This window comes from Bactrocera tryoni, chromosome 1, assembly GCF_016617805.1.
Source record: "Bactrocera tryoni isolate S06 chromosome 1, CSIRO_BtryS06_freeze2, whole genome shotgun sequence".
NCBI lineage: Eukaryota > Metazoa > Arthropoda > Insecta > Diptera > Tephritidae > Bactrocera > Bactrocera tryoni.
The window spans coordinates 29117866-29138393 of NC_052499.1; the positions used below are offsets into that span (position 1 = coordinate 29117866).

The following is a 20528-nucleotide window of genomic DNA, read 5'->3' on the forward strand; positions in this document are numbered from 1 at the left end:
ACATAGACATATGTATATGCGAGTTGGTCAGTACTTGTATAGCTTTTTGCTTAGATAATTTGAAGTGTTCGTACGATTAGATAATAATGCCGCAATCGGTTTTGCACAGTATTTTTGGGGCAATTGAATATACTACATGTAAATGGGGGTATGCATATATTGTTTATATTTCCGTTGTTTATTTCATTGACACATTTTTATTACTTACTTGAGTCTCAAGTCAATTATTCTTATGTAGAGAATATATATTTACTCACCTGAAAATAAAGAGAAAAATATTGTTATGAATAAATTTATGCTGCAATAGTTTTTAAGTTTTATATGAGAAAAATTTATAATAATATAAGAAGATTAAAAAAAAATATATATGTATATAAAGAATACTTTTGTAATAATATACAATATTTTCATAAGTTATTTTTTTGAAATTTTTTTTGAAGCCGTTTTTACAAATATGGCAATACATTTACATAATATTATTTATGAAAAGTATTTTCCAAAATACATACATATATTCTGGTTGACAAAGACTGCCGTAAAATTTGTTCAAAAAAAATTTCCTATTTAAGTTTGTTTTGTCAAAATTCATTTAGAATTACTACAATATTACCACTTTATTACACAATATTATTTTTTCCGGAGATTATTTCAAACAGTTCTAATTTAGAATTCTATGAGAAATGCAAACAAGAAAAAAAATAAATACAGGTGCATTTTGTAAAGCATAAAGAGGTATAAAAGAGTTGTAATAATCTCTGCTAAATTACGTGACGATATCTAATCAAATAAAAGAATGTCCCATACAAGGACTTGCTTTGAATACGGCAGCTGTATGCCATATACGTGGATGCAGGTCGACATCTTATAAACTGAGGGACAAGTTCTTCGAAAATGCCTTTTTTTATTTACTTCTCACTATATACATATATTTTCTACTAATTATATCTTATTATCATCTATTTGAAATTATTCTTAGTCTGCATGCTCACACATGTGAAAGGTAGTGAAGTAAGTGCTTTGGTTAGTTCCGAAAACTCGTTTCAATTCTTCTTGGAAACCATTGCTATATGTTGTAAGCATCTTTTTTTATTACCACCTTATCTAAATTAAGTAAATTTTTAATTTAAGGTAAGCTTTCCTTGTAACTCAAAGCAATTAAAGTTTCGCATTAAAATTATGGCAAATTATAGAGCGTGACCTTCATTATTTTTGTTCACACAGCTAACATATTTAGGTGCAACATAGCATACATATATGTATTTCAGCGATGATTTCACATTTTCTGCGCCCTTTGCGGACCTGCGCAGTAAGCGGTAGATACCGGCAAAAGCTCTGTTTACCAATAATCAGAATCTCAGAGCAGTCGACGGCCGAGCGAGAAACTGTTTGTATGCATTACGACGAGCAATAGCAATAAGGCCAAATGCAGTTGGCAACGTTTCAAATTTTCCCACAATGCATAGAGGCCCAGCAGTTGCCGGCACTTTATTTACATACAAATATGGTAGCGCGGGAAATCTAGCGTTGCGGCGAATTCAGCGCACTGCGGTTGACAGCAGCTTTTCCGCAAGAATAGAATAGAGCAGCCTAAATTGGAAGCACTGGCGACCCAGTGAACTACTCAGGCTTGGCACCCAATAATGTGTTGCTGGTGCCGCCACTGCGGCTACAAAAGCAATGCGACGCGTATGAGTAACACTTCGCTGCATGGAATTCGCCGCAAGAAATGCTGCTGCATATTGATTTTTGCGCTTTGGCGCGGTTACACTGCAACAATTGAGCGCTCGTATATGTGTTGGATTCTCAGAAAGTTGGGGGCGCTGGGTAGCGAGGGCTCAGGGGACACTTTCGCTGCGTTGACCTTGAAAATTGTTGCAACGCACCGTTACTGTACGTGAGCTTTTCTCTGTGTATATGCACGTGTATGCTAGTTTTCCCTGAAATTTCGCTAAGGTAGCTAACTGCCTAGGATATTTCGACTTGACAACTGCAACTAAAGTCACCTTCTCCGCTTTCCGTTGTTTTCTTTTCTCCAACTTAATTAAACTAACTTTTATTTCGCTTTACTACGAATGGATTACTTATGGGCGTGAGTGTGTGTGTTTACCTTTGCACTAAACACGATTTTCTTCGTATTTTATGAGCGTTCACGCAATACTTTTGCACTTAATTTGTTTTATGGGCGTTGCACGCTGTGGTCATTACTATTTTTGTTGGTGTGCCTTCACATTACCTAAGAGACGCGCTAACCCACTGACTTCATTTTACTACACCATTCGCTTAGTCAATCCATTTGTAATGCTCCAGGTGGCACTACCTTGAATTCGAAATCGAAAACTTCTCTTCTTATTATTATTTTCCTCTTCATTTTTTGCGGCAACAAAATGTGGCTAATCACAGCTCAAATCAAACGCTAAGCAGCGTGTTTCGTTCCTCTGCCTCCCTTGTTGCTTGTCACATTTGCATTTTCGTGATGTTAATAATTCCGCGAAAGGTGCGCGGGTGGGCTGGGCGCAGAAACAAAGGCGAAATTCATTCGTTTGGATAATTAACGACGCGAGTTGGCTAATTAATTCCACAATGACAGCGATGTGGTGAATTAGGTGGCGTTGCTTCATTTGAATATCACAGTTCTTTTCCATAAGCAACCACAAACTACATATGTTTTTGTTCATGTTGTTTGTTGTTGTTGTTTTCGCTAATTGCATATTTCATAAAAATATTATTTAAATTTGCTGGCAAGCGGCTGGCAATCAGTCAGTCGGCCAAATGTGATGAGCAGCGCCTGTCAGTCTCGCTGTGTTTTTCTTATTGAGGCTAATATATTCGTATTTCGAATCATAAATACATACATATATATGCGACTATATAAGTATTCTTATGAAATGTTTATAACTACAATTGAAACTTTTCAAGGAACACTGTTAGTACATTGAAATAAAACAAAGCTTTCTTTTGATAACTTTTTAAGTTTAATTAAGTTAAAAAAATTGAAAAATAAACTTAATCCACGAAGAGCCCTTAAAGAAAGAAATCAGTTCGACAACCAGCTATTAAATTTTTTCAAAACTATTTTGTTTCTTATAAACGTCTTCAGCTTAGAGGCTGGTAAAAGTTAATTTTTTACTTACTAATATACTGATATCTGTTGCCTAGTTGAGGTTAATAACGAACAATAGTGTTATGATTCTTTCGTAGTGAAGAAATTCTTTTTTTGCCATAAAAAAATCCTTTATTTTTGTCTATAAATTACTTTAATTGATTTTAAGGCTTGTGCATATTTCAAAAATAAAAGAAAAAACAAAAAAAGTTTATTTGTAACTTAAACCATTCACAATAGTAAAACCCATCTGAAATATACAAAATAAAAATTGGTAGCATCGAAGAAAGCGACTGTATTACGCGTGTGGGGGTCCGCATACTCTCTTTTGCTTTTACATGTAATTTTTTTTTACAAGAGAGCAGAGAAATGTTGAATCGAAAGCAGACATATAGTATGCATATACCCAAACTAGTCCCTCACTTTTTGAGATATAGCTCTAAATTTTGTGTAATGGCCGATATCAGACCACTTGTTTTGAAATTATTTGCCACAACGTTGACATTATCATTTTAAAAATTCTAAGCAACAACAAGGCCTGTTTCAATTCCTTTGTGAGAGTTGAAAAATGTGTAGAACCTATAAAAATAATAGAAAATACCATTAAATTTTCTAAAATTACGCAGAGTGGGAGAACGAGTTTCTGCCAGAATCATTTTGTGTCCACAGCCATAATGTCATTATTAATATTTCGAATAAATTCGGTTGTGCCAGAAATCAGCTTAAGTTACAAGCGATGGCCAACAAATCTATAAATCTTTGTGATTACTAAGTAGCAAATTCTCGTAAATTTGTGAGTTATAACATTTTCCATGCAACGAGTGGTGATTTGTTAATTCAGTGGAATTGGCGTGCAACCGTTTGCCACAAAAACAACATATTTAATTTAACTACATAACATTCCAACCAATTTTACAGATTTCCTTATTTATTATAATTTTTTTTATTTGTTTTCATGTAAAAATAATTGCAACGATTTCCATGTGCACACACACAAGCTCGAATATATGCGCCATTGCCATTGAATTACGCAACACAGTACGGAAAACCACCAGCGCGGCCGTTCGTTCGCACGATCGGCAGATAAGTGCTAGATATGGCAATTGAAAACAACGCCAGCAAATTGTGCACGATTATTTATGTATGTATTGGTGTAAGCGTTGTAATGTAATGGCGAGCGCTGAGCACCGGCGCCGGCCTTTTTGTTTACCCAGCGCTGAGGTGGCTTACATCATGCGAAAAGAACGCTGCGGCCGGCGCGCTGGTTCGTTAGTGGCGGCCGATCGATTCTTTTGTTTACCAACAAATTTCAAGTGCAATCAAACTTGGCAGCGAATAAATAAATAACGATAAATGAAGGAAAATTATTTTAGTGCAAAATGCTGGGTTTTTAACGCGGCGCAGTGCTCGCCTGTCAGCGCGCTTAGAAATTGCGAAACACTTTACACCATGTTGTAATATTTTAAGGTAAATTGTGTTGGCTCGCGCGCTGGTCGTTGCAAAATAAAACAGCGAAAGAAAAAATGGAAAATTTTCTTTTTGAAAATTATTGTTGGCACTAGGCTGACGGAAGTATTTGGTTGGCGAATTTTGGGCTCTTCCCGCTGTTATTTTTACTGCACAAGTATCTCAATATAATATAGATGTATGTAAGTATGCATGCTTTGCACGAGCACCATACTTATATATCAGCGCCTATAACGAATTTGCTGCTCAATGCCTGCGCCGCTGATTGCAAATGCAACCTTGCGTTGCCTTCTTCAACGAATTACACGCATGGCTGAATGCCAGCAATGGGCGTCCGCACATCATAAATATGCTTGGCATTCAAAGTCGATATCGATGAAGACGGGTAGTTGGCGAACACACTCCGCTGCGCACCACCGCCGTGAAGACGGCGCGGCCGTGGCAGTGAAGGCAATGGTGCTGTCAATGGTTGGTGTTGTTGCAGTCCAAGCACAAAAAAATATTTACATATGCTTAGGTGGAAAGGTGTGGACGAAACAAGCGTTCAGTGAATTAATAAACAAAGGCGCTAAAAAATTTGATTTAAAAAATTTATAAAAAAAAAATGCATTTAAAAATTTTTGCTTACACTTAAATAATAAAATACAACTGCGTATGTAATACATTTTTCATTTTAGTGCAAATTTTGTTGTTAACGCTTTGCTTTTAGCTAATGCGCTCGGATCAGCGCTTTTCTAAGCCGCGTTGCGGTATCGCTTTCAGCCCTTCCACCGCAATTTATACGCGGCACTTATGGTTGATTTGGCCTTCAACGCGCTCATGAAGTTTTCATCGGCTACTTGTAAGCCTGCGTTTTATAACTTTCTTCGCGCGGTAACGAAAGCAATGTACACCGTGTTGCTACACCATGTTGCAACAAATACTGTTTGCACTAGTCGAAATGCAGAAATTTGTATATTCATTTAACATGTGACACACACGCGCACACATACTTCTGCATTCCGGACTCACACACTCAAACCTGCATGCGCCACAAATGTTACTCATACGCCGCGCGTGCCGGACTCAGCGCTGACTTCAACGCTTACATGTTTTGCAATTTTATGCGTTTGATGGTTGCTGTACTTCCTATAGAAACTAGTTTCACTTAAAACGAATAAATGCACATACAAATTAAGGGTTTTATGCAACTCTGCAATATACACAAACGCCCTTTAGTTACTGCAAAGTAAACACGTATAAAACTACATATCAGCAATATGTATGTATGTGCACATAAAGCTATGCGAATAAAATACAGCACAAAAAATAATGAAATCACACAAATATATGAAGCGCGCTGACACGAAAGCCATCAAGGGGTGCACACAAATATGCACATTCATAGTTGCACGCGCTGACAAAACAACCAGTGAAAATATTGTCGTACACGTGCCATCGATCCCCTTACCCTTTCGCCCGCAGCGCAGCGTCCATCGGTGATGTAAATTTTGCAAAAGCACACAACTCACACACGCGCTCAACTGGCGCTCTCTCGAATCGGTGCGCTCAGCTAGCTTGCCGAGCGCGGTCGAGAATAGTTGGCGCCCAGAGATCTGGGCGAAAATGTGCAGTTGTAATCGTATGCAATCGGCGCTACAACAGCCAGCGAAGCACCCGATTTCGTCGAAGCTTTGCGAAATAAATTTTCGCCGGCCGGCCGGCTCTTAACTGCCAAGCGCATGCATACATATGTACGTGAAATATGTATCTAAATGCCGGTTCTAAGGGTTGCTGCTGGTGTTTTTGCGGTTGACTTTGATCCGCATAGAAATTCCGATATACATATAAAGCGCAAAGCAAATATAAGTGAAAAACAGAAAAACTGGCAGCGCTGTGGCATAACAGGCATTGCAGTTTCTTTTTTTCACTGTTGGAGTATATAAGTATATAAGCAGGCGCTGCGACCCTTGGACGCTGGTTGCGCCTCATCCCACGCCACCTCGCTCAGAAGCGGTGCCATCGCCATTATTCTCAAGCGCAACACACACACACACACACACAGATGAATGTTGGTGTTCAGTAGTTTTGTACTAACGAATGTGTGCGAATGCACGCGTGCAACAAATTTCTTTTTTTTTTGCTCAACTGCAACGAACAGCGCGCAATTCAATAGAGCTTCGCAATAAAGCTTAAATGTTTTGATGAGTTTTATCGCTAATGCTTTTGTTTTTGTGTTGTTTAGTGCTTTCGGAAAGCAGTTAGAATGAATTTCTGTGAATTTTTCAAAAACTCAGGCAATTGTGGCACTTCAACTGATGAAAGTTAGCTTTGATTTGCCGCTATGTATGTGTGTGTAAGATGCAGTCATTGTGTTATATAAATATATATACAATTATATGTATAAATACATTTATATATATATATATATATATGTATATATTATACTCAATTTGGTTGCAAAAATGTAGTTGCCTTTAAGGCTTCCCAAGTATTTTACTATAATTTTGCTGTTTAATATTTTTAAATATAAATTTATACAAATAAATAATTTTTGTGGGCATGTGTATCACATCTCGCCCGAGTTCTATATGTATTTAAATGATATATATTGCGATAATTATGTATTGTACAACCATTGCGCTAAAATTGTCAATCAATTGCTGTTCGTTTCAAGATCAGTGGGCGTGATTACTTATTACCTACTTCTTTACTTAATAATTTGAAATATATTTACACTTTTTTTTGAAAGCGTGTGGGCGAGAGTGTCGTAAATGTGTTGCTACGTTATTAGGAAAACTATTGCAATTGCAAATAAAAATGTAAATGGCAGGTGCTTACACTTTGAAAAATTAATTTATTTCATACTCATATTTGGGACTTAAACAGCGCCGCTTTTGTTGAAAGTTCTTTAATTATAGAGCTTAACTTTCAGTATGAAACGTTTTTGCAGTCAGTTGTGTCGGTTTAGCGTTGTTTTCTCACTTCATTTGTTATCTATTATTTATCTCAATTTTAACCGGTTTTTGCACAGCTAACAAAGCTTTTACGAGGAGAAAGCTCTGCGCAAAGCGTGAATTAACAAAGAGTTATTTTTTAATTTATCTAAATATATGTATATATAAATGTATACAAGTATTAGTGCAATTCAACTGTTGATAATAATCCAACAAATCCCAAAATAAGAAAAACGACGTTTAGGAGAATAATGTACTACTGTTATATGGGCATAGAAGATCAAATAATATAATACAATACTGTCTATATTGGCAAATCTCCGCTTCCAGCGTGACAACCAGAGGATCACGAGTCAAAAACCATTGGCATACAGACATAATCGAATCAGGATAATGCAAAAACAACTTTAATTATATTAGCTGTCTTCGATTCCCCATTTCTCTGCTGGCTTCTCTGCTCTCTTTAAAAAACATTACATGTAAAAGCAACAACAAAGTTATCTAGTTGAATTCGCATAAGGGTTACTCCCTATCTCATTGAAATTATAAAGCCGCTATCTTCAATGCTACTAAGTTTTGGTTAGGTCCGTTTTACTATTGTGAATGGTTGCCACGACAAATCAAAACACAAGTTTCTTTTTTCTTGTATTTTAAAAACTTGAGACTTGTATAATCGGTTATAGTAATTTATAGAACACAAAGTTAAGAAAATTGTTGGACTGCTTACTTTCCAACGCTTGGCAAATCACAGTCAGCTATTATTTAAACCATTAGTGGGGCTATTTGAAATCACTTTTGAATTATTAAACAATTTCAATTTCGTCATGTATTTTTGAATAATTCCTGGAATATATTGTTCTAATATTTTTTGCTTAAATATTTATATCAACATTTCCAGTAATTTTTTCTGATGTATATATTCTTTCGCCTAAAAAATTAATTCTTTGTTTTTTAACTATTACGAACAGAAATTAAAATTACCATTAAATTGTTATTAATGCTCCAAGTTCTTGAGCTTTATGTATAAATTATTCGCATCAAGTTTTTCTTCATTTACCACTTATGTATGTAGCAATTATATACGAATGTCGATAATAAGTCCACATTTGCAGCTAATGGACAGCCAAATGTCATAAGATCGATATATATCGAGAAATATTGCGTATTTTGCATTTTATAGATATCCACCAATTATTGAGTCATTTGGTGTGATTGACAATTCGAGCCTGACTGCATTGACAATTATCGATATGCTTTGTAAAAACACGTTAATATCTATCTATATATGTATGTATGTTTATGGTATATACATATATTACACTATAAGTCACTTGCGTATTTTATTGTGCAGTTGATACGCCTTCATACATAAAAACGCTATTATGAAAGCATTGCATTTCCTTTTGCCATGTTTACCAATGACCAATGACAATTAACTGCGACTTACTCAGGCTAAGCTTTTATATACAAATACATGCATATGTACAAATAGCGCACTACAAATTGGCATGTTTTGTGGCTCTAGTCAATTTATTTATTGGACAGTTTTATATTTTGAAATTTTCTACGGTAAATAAATCGAGATAAAATGAACAAATTGAGGGCAATTAACTGACTGAAACAACAAAATGACACTGATCTAATATTCGGTAATTTCATTAGGCAAGTAGAATACCAAATATAAGAAACTGTCTGCTGAAGTTAGGAATTTTATTCCCTGGACCACTAAGGAGCTTACTGAACAAAAGTGGTACGTTTTAGTGCTATTTTACACCAGTTTAGGGGGAGTTCCAAATCGTAGCAACAGTGGAATTGTTCAATGTTAAACTCACACACACATATAGACAATACGAAAATGAAGGAAAAATATGTTGAAAAAAGTATAGTTCATACAAATCGTGAGAAAAAAGTGTATAAGTCGACTAGAATAACAAAAATAAACGGCGAAAAGTGAACAGATCAGTGAGCGCATCCGTGTCACACATACTTATGTACTCATATGTACACACGTGCGCGCGTTCAAAGCGAACACTTTCAGAGAACGTTGCCAAGTTATGTGCAACTCACAAGAACAATTACCAACTAATGGCAAAAACAAAACGCAGCAACAATGACAACAGCACAACGACGACACCAACGCGCAGCTGCCCCCTTATAGACGGCGCGGTGAGGCGCGTTCGCGGTTACATTAGATTTGCGCTGCCGCCGATGCTGATGTAGTGAGCAGTGTGTGGCGCGGCAGCGGTGCGCTACACGCGCGCCTTAAGCAAGCAACTGTGTGGGTCCGCGTGGGGTTTGCTGGTCGGGGGGCGGATCGACAATGATGCGCTTGCAATGCATTTATTGCAATTAATTTTTATTTAAACCAAACAACTGACAGGCAGCGCGTCACCGCATGCCACCGCAGCGGCGAATATACCCGCATACGTGGCGACGCGCGCTTACATACAACCGATGTATTCTATTGTGTGAATATGTGCGCGCGCAAGTGTGCATACTTCATTGCATAGTTGCCTCGCTGTTTGTTTGTGCTGATTTTTGTCACCTTGAACATGAAAATTGTGCACTTGGCATAGATACGTTGAATATTTTATTTTCCGACTTTTCGAATGCGAACGCGAATGCGATTCAATAACAACATAAAAATGGGCACAACAACACGCGCGTATGTATGTATGTGCGTCTAATTGCACTTATATTTACATAATATTGAATATGCGCCAGATATATGTACATGTGTAAGTGTGGTGATGTGTGTGTTTGCGTTGGCATGCGGGCGTTCGAAACTATACATTCGCATACATACACACGTGTGCCGCACAACAGCGAATAATTGCAGAAGAATTTGAAGCCATTTGAGCGGCATTTGACGGCTTGGCTTTGGAGGCGGGGACGACGACGACGCCGACGGCGGCCTTCACAGCTGTGACCGTCACTTCAATGAAGCTTCGCTTAGTGCGCCTTGCAGGGCGATTAAGCACCTCAACGCCAATGCATAATGACTGCTATGTATGGCGCTGCTGCCGCTGCTTCTATGGCGGGCATGCGCGTCGTATGATTGAAGCAAATGCCAATTCTAGATTACCAGTGGAGGTGCTCAGCGCGAAGCCTTTCTGTATTTGTATTTATTTGTCGATTTGTATAGTTGTCGTAAGTGTGTGACTGCGCTTCGAGAAATTCATCATGCTGAATAAATGTAATGGAGCTGCACTTTTATCATTGTCAGCGTGAAATTTACATTTCATTGTTTGTTTGTGTTTTTGTTTTTCGCATTTGTATATCCGCTGCGACACGTAGCCGCTCAGCTACACGTGCTAATGCGTTCCATTACGTGCGCATGTCGTCGCCTCATGATCACTTCATTGTCATTTATCTAACAAACAAACTCACAAGCATGCAACAACATATACGCATTCAGATGCTCGTTTTGCTTTGAGCTTTGCATTAAATTTCCATTTATGCGCGTCGATTTTGATTAATTTCCCTCGCAAGTAACAAATTGCGCCGTTTCTCTGAGAATACTAAAGTTATTGTTGCGACCTGCCTCCTCCGCCTCCGCCACTACGATTAAGTATGCAACTATGAAAATAAATTGTAATTATTTTAAAGAAAAAATTTTCAAATGGAAATTGTCTATTATTCGGTGCTAAAATCTTACGGTACCACCTACATCTAATGAAAAATCCATTAAAAAAAATTAAAAATTATGTCAAAGAGGAAGTTATATTTGATAGCCTACTTTGGTTGCTCTTTATCTGGAAGAGGTTAGTAATTGCAGTAAAGGCGACATTTCACATAAATCATGCAATTTTCGTATACATTTTGAGATTATAAGTTAACTCCAGACTTGTAGATTTTTCTGTTACTCACAACTTTGACACATAATTTTTTGCTATATCTATAGTACTCGTATATGCCGGAAATCGACTTATTTTTTACCCTTAAAAATTCAACCACGCCGCTTCTCCTTCTTCCCGACCTCAGATCACTCGTAAATTATTTCATTGTTGCTATTATATCTTTCTTTGCCAATGGGTTTCAACTATGAATGTTTTTCACTTTTTACTACTTTCAAAGGGTTCTGCACCTGTAGCCTATTGATAAACTATTTAATGAAAAAGTCAGTAAAATCCGCCTTCTTTAAAAATATTATTTCTCCGGATTACGCAACTTCGAGTTGCCCAAATTTGAAATTACATATAAAATGGCGACTGCGCACTCACTTAATTATGTTCAGTAGCCGGTTCCCAAGCATAATGGGTGCTATACAGTTCCCTAGTGGCTACTACATTTATGCTAGTCGCCAGTAATAATAAGAGCACAAATTTTTTCGATACATACGCAAAATCGATACTACTATGAGTACTGTGTACATACATATGACTTATGTCTATGAGGAGGCATGATTTGGGGTCTTGAACTTGGAAGTACATACATATGTACTTGTAAGCGATACAATGCTCAAATTTTTCGGCAATTAAAACAAAATTTGAAGCACACATTTAAAGACTTCTGGCGTACAATGCTCTTCTTGTGGTGTGGTATTATTGCGGAATTTGGCAGCAATAAAAATTTTTGCGCTCCATAAATCAGTTTTCAGTGGCACGAAATTAGCTAAGCTGCCTAAGGCTCATGGCTGCTCATTTCAAAATGTCTTTCGTTTAGTGCTACATAAATTAAATTTCACTTTTAATTGTGTCACCGCACACACCCATAGATAAGCGGATCTAAATATGCTTTCATCTGTCTACAAGTGTACAAGTGTATATATGTATGTATATGTATGTATGTATGTGTGAGTGCATAAATTGATGAAGCAATGCATTTAAAGTTTGGCAAGTTTTTCCACTACACCGAAACTAAGTTTAAATTTAGTTGCGCTCGTGTGGTTTCGGCCAACAAACACTGCTGCACACTTTTCCGGCAACAACAACAACCTGATTTGCTTTGAAATTGCTGCGGCAAAATATGGTCATACTTAAGTACGAGTACTTGCCTTTGTCAATCTTTAATATTCCGCCAGTCTTCTACTCTATATGAGTGCAACTATGTATACTCATATGCAGAAGTATATATTTGTATGCCTGTGTGTATGTGTGGTGACCGTTGAGTTGGCGGCGATTGCTGACATTTAGAAATAATGCTCAGCTGTGTGGTGTTTGGCCGCGTGTAACCTTGAAACCGACTAGCATACACATACATGAAAGTACGTACACGGTGCACACACACAAGCACACATGTACGAGTGCATTTGCTTGCTTGTGTCGAATGTAATTAAATTTTAGCATATTTAAAAATAAATAGTAATAGAAATACTGACGGCAAATAAGCTGTCAGCACAGCGAAAATTTACAAGAACAAAAAGGAACTAAAATAAAAACAAATCAACAAGCAAAAAAATTTAAAATATACGAAATCATAAGGAAAAATTATACACCCCCAGAGCAGCGAGTAATTGCACGGAAAAGGTGAAGGCGCTGGCGGATGTCTGCAAAATACAGTTCTAACTATTAGTGCGCTGCTGTTGGCCGTAGACTCTGTGTCGCAGCCAAGTTAGTCGGTTAGTCAGTCAGTCGGGCAATCATGTGATCCCAGTTGACACAAAAACTCGTGTTTTAAATGCACCGCAAGGTCTGAGGGAATTAGAAAATTATTAATTTTGAAAAGTGTTTGCCAATATTGCTGTCACTTAGGTCTATTTATAGACGGCAAGTAATTCAGTAACTAAGAGCTTTGTACTTATAATCACCATTTTGCGTTTTTTCTTCATTTCCAAGTTTGTCATACATAAAAAAAATTTTATACTGAAAAATTTAATTATAAAAATTAGAAAAATATAAGTAAGGAAAAATATAGTGCATATGTATGTAAAGCATGTGTGTTGTTAATATTAATTTTTACATTAAAAAAATTTATATTATTTAGATATATTTTTTTGTAGTTATTTTAAAGTTTTCAGCAAAAATGTTAAAGAAAAAATTATTATACTGAAAAATCAAATTGAAAATTAGAAAAATTTACTATTTTTATAAAAAAATAAATGTATTTTTATTTAAAAAAATTCAATGCTTATAAATATTGTTTTTAAAATTTTAGTTATTTTCAAGTATTTATTTAAAATCTTTAAAAAAAGTATAAAAAAACTTATTGTACTGAAAAACTGATTTATAAAAATTCATTATTTTCATTATAAAAAAACATATTTTAAGATGTACCCAGAATACTATTTTTTTTTGCTTAGTATTTATGAATGCGGCTGAGCTACGTACGAACATTTTCTTGATACATTAAGTAATATTTAAATATCAATTTGTTTAATTATGAAATTCAGATTATTGTTATATTAATTATATGTTTGAAAAATATTTATAATTGTATAAGTGATTTTGATATATTTTAATATCACAATTCACAATAAAAGTTTACTATTTATAATAGTTTTTTTTTCAGTGCATCTTTCCAGCAGTTATAGTGCCTACGTGGCTAGCTATGCCGCGCTAGGTCTAACAATTGAACTTTGTGGCCGCACATATGGGTATAAGAGCATACTACGTCAATATGTACATATATGTATGTATAGTGATTAAGGTATACATATGTATGTACTCAAGTTTTTCACTGCAAAAAGTACAGAATTGTGTACCCTAGGTATAGGCTAGTCAGCAAACAATAATGTTACACAATAAAACTGGCTTTGCGTTTTGCTGGGGAAAATCTAGCTTTTGCTACAGACTCGAATTATACCGTTAGTTTAGAAATTCGCAGCTTGTATTTAGGTTTTAGACATCGCAGCGAAATTGCATGCCATGCGTAATATTCTCAGCTGAAGGAATATTTATTCCTCCGATATTTCTTAGGCTTACTTTAATAATCCCAAATCTCTAAAACAATAAGTTCTATAAATATGTAAATGCCGATGTGTGTAAATGGTAACTAAAGTTTGAAGAAGAAAGCTTGCAACGGGAAAACTTATTTTATATAAATACGTCTATTCGAAAAACGACAGAAAAATAATTGCTTCTTTGTGATAGAAAATTGTTACAATAAAACATATACTTTATAACTGAACCTGCACTTTCCACAACAGCACTTATTAAACTCTGAGCAGTCTTTCATTTGCCGTTACAGTGTTAGCTACGAATTGGTGGGCTTGCTGTGACGTGATAAGAAGAAAAACGGCCTAGGCCCGCAATTAAATTTATATTTTTTGTATTGCTATTTAGCACGTAGTTTTGCGCGTCGAGATTCTACGGAATCGTAAAAAAAGAGCGAGCGAGCGATTACTATTTGAAATGCAATAAAGCAACAACAACAATAAAATTGCACAGCGGCACCTTTGATGTTTCATTGCGATCTGATTATGCAATTAACTTGAAAAGTGCAGCAACAAAAAGAGCAAATCGAACATGATGAATGCCATGTATGAAAAATCCACTTTGAAAGGCTTAGAGCCGTTGCACTGTTGCGCTGCTGACCGCACGAAAGCGTTGTGGTGGCAATTTGTCAACTATGACTTCAAAGCTTTCGTGGAATCGATTTCCATACACACATAAACAAAAAATTAGCGCGAATAAGTTGAGGGTAGTAATCTTCAAAAAAAATTAAGTGGCGATCCATTGCAGGTGCATGACTCTTGCATGTCTCCGTTGCTTGGTGCATTAATGAATTTCTTTAAGTTGGCTAGTATTCCTTCCAGAACAATCAATTAGTGGCAGGCAAATCTAGATTTTTCAATGTGCTGAATCAATGCCTAAACAAACTAACGCACACATCAAAATGTATTGAAGGCAAGAAGTTGCTCATACGCCACGTGCGCCCTCCATGACTACCGATCTACTACATGCGCGCCCTTACCTCTGCTCAGCAAAAAATTGAAGTATTGCGCAATAAATGCAGCTGGAGTGTAGGAAGTGCTCGTTTGTTTCATGCGGTTACCGCTGCATCCACCGCGCTCGTCATTGCCAGCCCGCCAGCCCAGCCAGCGAAACGTGTTGTTATGACATTTTAATGCAATTCAGCTGTGGATAAGTATTTTTTTCTTAACTGCGACGTTGCCCGGCTACTCATGTGCCTGCACAAGGCTTTGGCTTTGTTGTCACTACTGATGGGATGGTACGATTTCTGTTTAGCTTTCAGGCGTTTCGAGTGACTTGCAGTTTGAATTTGCACGGGTGTCACGGGCGCATTGCATTTTTCACTTCTCAGCTGCAGGGGTGCGGGGGCGCTGCCAATCTGCCGAGATCATGAGTCTTTCAACTTTGCACATCACTCATACATACATATATACATATTTACATTATAGTAGCACTTATGGAATGCAGCTAAGCACTTCTGCCTCTCAGCCCGCCTGCCGTTGCGAGCGGCTACGCCATACCAACTGTAATCGAACCTGAAGAGCTTCTTTGTGATTTTGTATCTTTCTGCTCCCTCTGTGCCATATTTTGCAACTGGCCGACCAGCGCGCCGCTGCAAATGTGCTTGTTTGTATGGCTGTGTGCTCTGCTGCTGAGTGTCTGGATTGATTACTTTATTGCGCACTGCAAAAGTGCAACCGCGAAAACTTTAATGGCCACTATTTCTGCCATTTGCTGTTTGGCTACTTTATTTTCTATTATGAGGCCACTTGCGTTTTGCAATTATAGTAAACGAAATTGTGCCACAAAATTGCAACAATCACAACAACATAGCATCACATTTGCAAAAACTTATAATTACACGAAAACAAAACGAAACTGTGTCAAGCATTTGCTGTTTTTGCTGTTGCAATGCATACTTCGCAGTTATGACCGGGCGCGAATGGTATCCGACATTAACACATGTGGTTTTATGACGTTGCCACTTTGTAGGTTTTCGCTTTGACCAACGGTAAATGGTTGTATGTAAAGCATTTGGTGGCAAGCGTGCAAAATTTGAAATATGCAGTCGCTGACAGCTGCTCAAACGGACTCAGCACAGAATTTGCTGGTAAAATATGTTTAGATGAACGAAATATACATATGTATATGTGTAAGAAGACACACACAGTTTAATGAGTGGACATATCAAGATTAATTAAAATTTTTAAAAAGTCTTTCAATATTAAAATAAATGAATTTATTATAATTATTACTTTCATTGGAAAACACATCTATTAAATTACATATTTGTGGAATTTAATTTTTTGCAGAATTAATTTTTTTTGTGAGCAATAATATTAATTATAAATTGCTTAAATGTGACAATGTCTTTAATTTAAGCGTTTGACTGTGAATAGAAAAAGTTTTAAATTGTTGGCTGTTATTAATAATCAATAATAATTCTAATTTATTTGTTCTTTATATTTATGCATGTTTATATATAAAGAACTGCTTTTTACATACATAGGTTTTCTGATAATTGTTTTTTATTTAACTACTTTTATAATCAAAAAAATGTTAATGTTCACATAGTTTTAATCTTATTTCTTTTCATTGTTGAAAATCTACATTTTATAATCTACAATTTATAATTTAAAACAGATAATTATTTTTAAATTTAATTTAATTAATAAACATTTAAATTAAAAAATAATAATAATTTTATAATGTAAATTTTTGGAAAAATATATAAATATAAATTTATTTTATGTTTTTTGAAATTAAATTCTGATTTTCCTAAAATTGAAATTTCTAATTTTTTTAATTCTAACAAGTTTTACATTTTTGCGATATTTTTTCAGTTTTCGAAGTCAATATTAGATGCGCTCTTAGCTGCTCATATGAAATTATATCCAGTATTGAAAAAATCATTTTGTTTTAATTTTTTAGAAGTACATTTAAGTTAAATAATAACTGAATCATAGCATATTTCTCCATTTTAGTTAAATAAAATTAATAATTTGTAAGTATTTGTATTAATTATTATCCAGTTAATTATATATTTTTTTAATTTTTTGTTGACAAATAAAATATTTTAATTCTGAAAAAGTAAATCACATTTACTAAATATTTGCATACATACTACCTATTTATTTAAAATCCAACTTTGGCAATGAATGATAAAACTGGAGGGGCATATACTGATTGTGAGAGGGAAAGTAGAAGTATTTCTTTAGTTATTGGCAGTTGATCCAATTCTTGATCGAATTTTTGCGGCAGTTATTTTCGAAATTGTAGTAAAGAGTTTAGTAATTTCTAGAAATTGCCTAATTTTTAGTGTAAAACTACCTTAAAACTTCATATTTTATATTCCTAAAAATAATTTAAGAGTCACGTGATGCCAAATCTATGTAAAGTAAGTGCTTAAACATTGAAAAAAATACTCGTCAAGACATAAAACCTTTCAAATATTAACCTTTACATATTAAAGGTTTATACATATTAACGCACATATTCATATATACATACATATGTATGTATGTACATACGCACATCCACCTATACAAAGAGTAAAAGTTGTTGGCAAAGCATTTAAAGCTCGAAGAAAAAAGTCTCGTGTATTCGCTTCTTCGCCAACTACCAGTTGATAGAAGCGTGTTTCAACGCAAAAGAAATAAGCAAACGCAGCTGGAAAGTGCCAAAAGGCAAACAAAAGAGATAAAAACCATATGAGCATGAACAAATGGCTCAGCTTATCAAATACACACACACACACACACACAAGCACACAGAAGCAGTTGTAGTAACTGTAATGGACGTGACTTACAGTGTAGAATTGATAAATTTGAGGGAAAAAACAAAAACTCACGAAATCTATTAAAAATGGAGTAATAAAAATTACAAAGGAAAAAAACAACAAGGCTGCTCATTCGTTAGCGGCAATGAAATTGTTGTTGCTAGTTTGGCGTTCGTTAAGTTTTAAGTAAATACACGTGCCAAGAAAAAAAAAAACAAAAGCAAACAATGCTAGCAACAGCCCAATACAATATGTATGTATTTAGATAATTTAATCATGTAAGTATATAAGTATGTACATATGTGTAGACACTTGTAAAGGAAAGTATATAAACATAGATACTTATATAGACACATATGTATTTGTATATTAAGTTTGCCACGAAGTTTGTAGCACCAAAAGAAAACCTCGGAAATTGCCTATAAACACATATGTATGTATGTACGTAGGTATAAATGATCAGCATGACAAGCTTAGTCAATTTAATCCGGCTGCCTCTCTGTATACACGCGAACTAGTGCTTCAGTTTATGAGGTATCAATCTGAAATTCGCACACGTCCTTTTCTCCTCAAGAAGCTGCTTGGAGGAGCCACCCATATCGGACCACTATAGCAACCAAAATGAACGATGGGAATCAAGTGCTAGTATGGAAAACCTTCCCACTTGACCAGATATCTTCACAGAATTTGACATGAGTTATTGTCTAAAGAAAAGATGCAGTCTCCGAAGAAATTGTTCCGATCGGATTACTATAGCATATGGCCGCTATACAAACTGACCGATCAAAATCAATTTCTTGTAAGGCTTAGGCATTTGTGAATGGTGTTATTCGGTGCGACCGAAGTTAACATTTCTACTGGCTTTATAAAATTAAAACTTTTTAACATAACTGTTAACATAAGCTACACAGATCTATTTAAACATACATACATATCGTCACCTAAAATGCAAAATAACGACACAAGATTTTCGAAAACTTACAGTGGCGTGAATGAAACACGAAATAAAATGGAACAAGAGTGAAAAAACAAATTTAATATTGGTTAAAACTGGAAGAACCTGAAAATGTTGGACAAATGTAATGTTATGAATGTAATTTGGTGTAGAGAATCGTAATCAATAAGATACTCAATTTCGGATTTTTTGATCATACGTTATTTTGCATTTTAGGTGACGATATACATAGTTTTTCATTAGTTTTGTGCTTTTTGGGGCACGTATACATATAGCTTTTGTATGTAAGTATGTAAGTATGTATGTACAACTGATTTGTGCTCTTTTGGGTTGGGCCTGAAACCGGATAACGTAAATATGCACAAGGGCATACGAACTCATATAGCCACACATAAACACTTAAACATGCATAAATACATAAGTATACATGTACACATGTAGGTCTGTAATTTTGAAGTCCAACCAGTTCTTGGGGCACCTTCGACACAAGCCGGTAGCTTCCGTAGCATAGGAAGGGCACTTCAAAGCTACTAATTTGACCAATAAAATTATTTCTTCCAACTCTAGGTAAGTGCGGTCCAAATAATGAACGTTAAATATAGTAATTTTCTGGCCTTGCGAAGCTTCCAAGTATTTATGCGAGAGTATTCGCCTCTCATATGTAACTTTCACCTTCAAATTTTCCTAAAACCGTTAGGCTGCTTTCGGTTTCACCAGTGAATTCGGTCACTCTAATCTGTGCTGTGTTGCGTGTAGCGGATGTTACGCACTCACGGTTGAAGGGCGTCAACGCCACGCAGCTGGCAATGAATAGCGCGACCAACCTTACAATCACAACAACAGCAGTGCACCGAATTATGAACAATTAGTTGCAGTAGTGCTCTTGGTGTGCCACATTGGCAGCGTGTCATGCTCGGCTGGCGCTGACACTGGCGCTATGGGCGTATACGCAACGTAAGTGCGCCTGACGCCAGCCAACGGCATTGTTGTTGCTCATACGCATTGGCGGTTGCAAAAGTTGCGACTTTAAATGCACGCTTTAATTACTTGATGATTGAGCAATAGCGGTACCTGAGGAGTATTAATGTGTGCGTGCCTGTGCACTTTGGAGGGCGGCTGGTTGCAGCGTTTGCCCTCATGCTCACGCACCAAAGACGATTTATTATCGCGTGGGCCATCAAAGATGATGAATCTACGTTGCCTAATCACTGTGTAAAAGCGAAAGCTGCAACAAAAATAGCAACACAAGGAAAATGTGGCAATTAATGTGCGCCGCATTTGAAAAAATATATGCCTTTTCACGTATGTATGTCTGTTAGCCATTAAATGCTCCAATTGGACCACGAAAAACTTGCCGACAGCATAAATGTCTAAGTTTGCACGAGTGTGTGTGTGTGGGCAGTGGCGCATGCAAAAATTTGGCACTTTGACACACAAG

The 20528-nt window shown here is 36.0% G+C and overlaps 1 protein-coding gene across 2 annotated transcripts in view; it reads right to left on the reverse strand.

Annotated features, from left to right (window-relative positions):
• LOC120782530 (zinc finger protein 704) overlaps nt 1-20528 on the reverse strand; it is a 284131-nt gene that overhangs the window by 63715 nt on the left and 199888 nt on the right. The gene's annotated exons all lie outside the window — the stretch shown is intronic.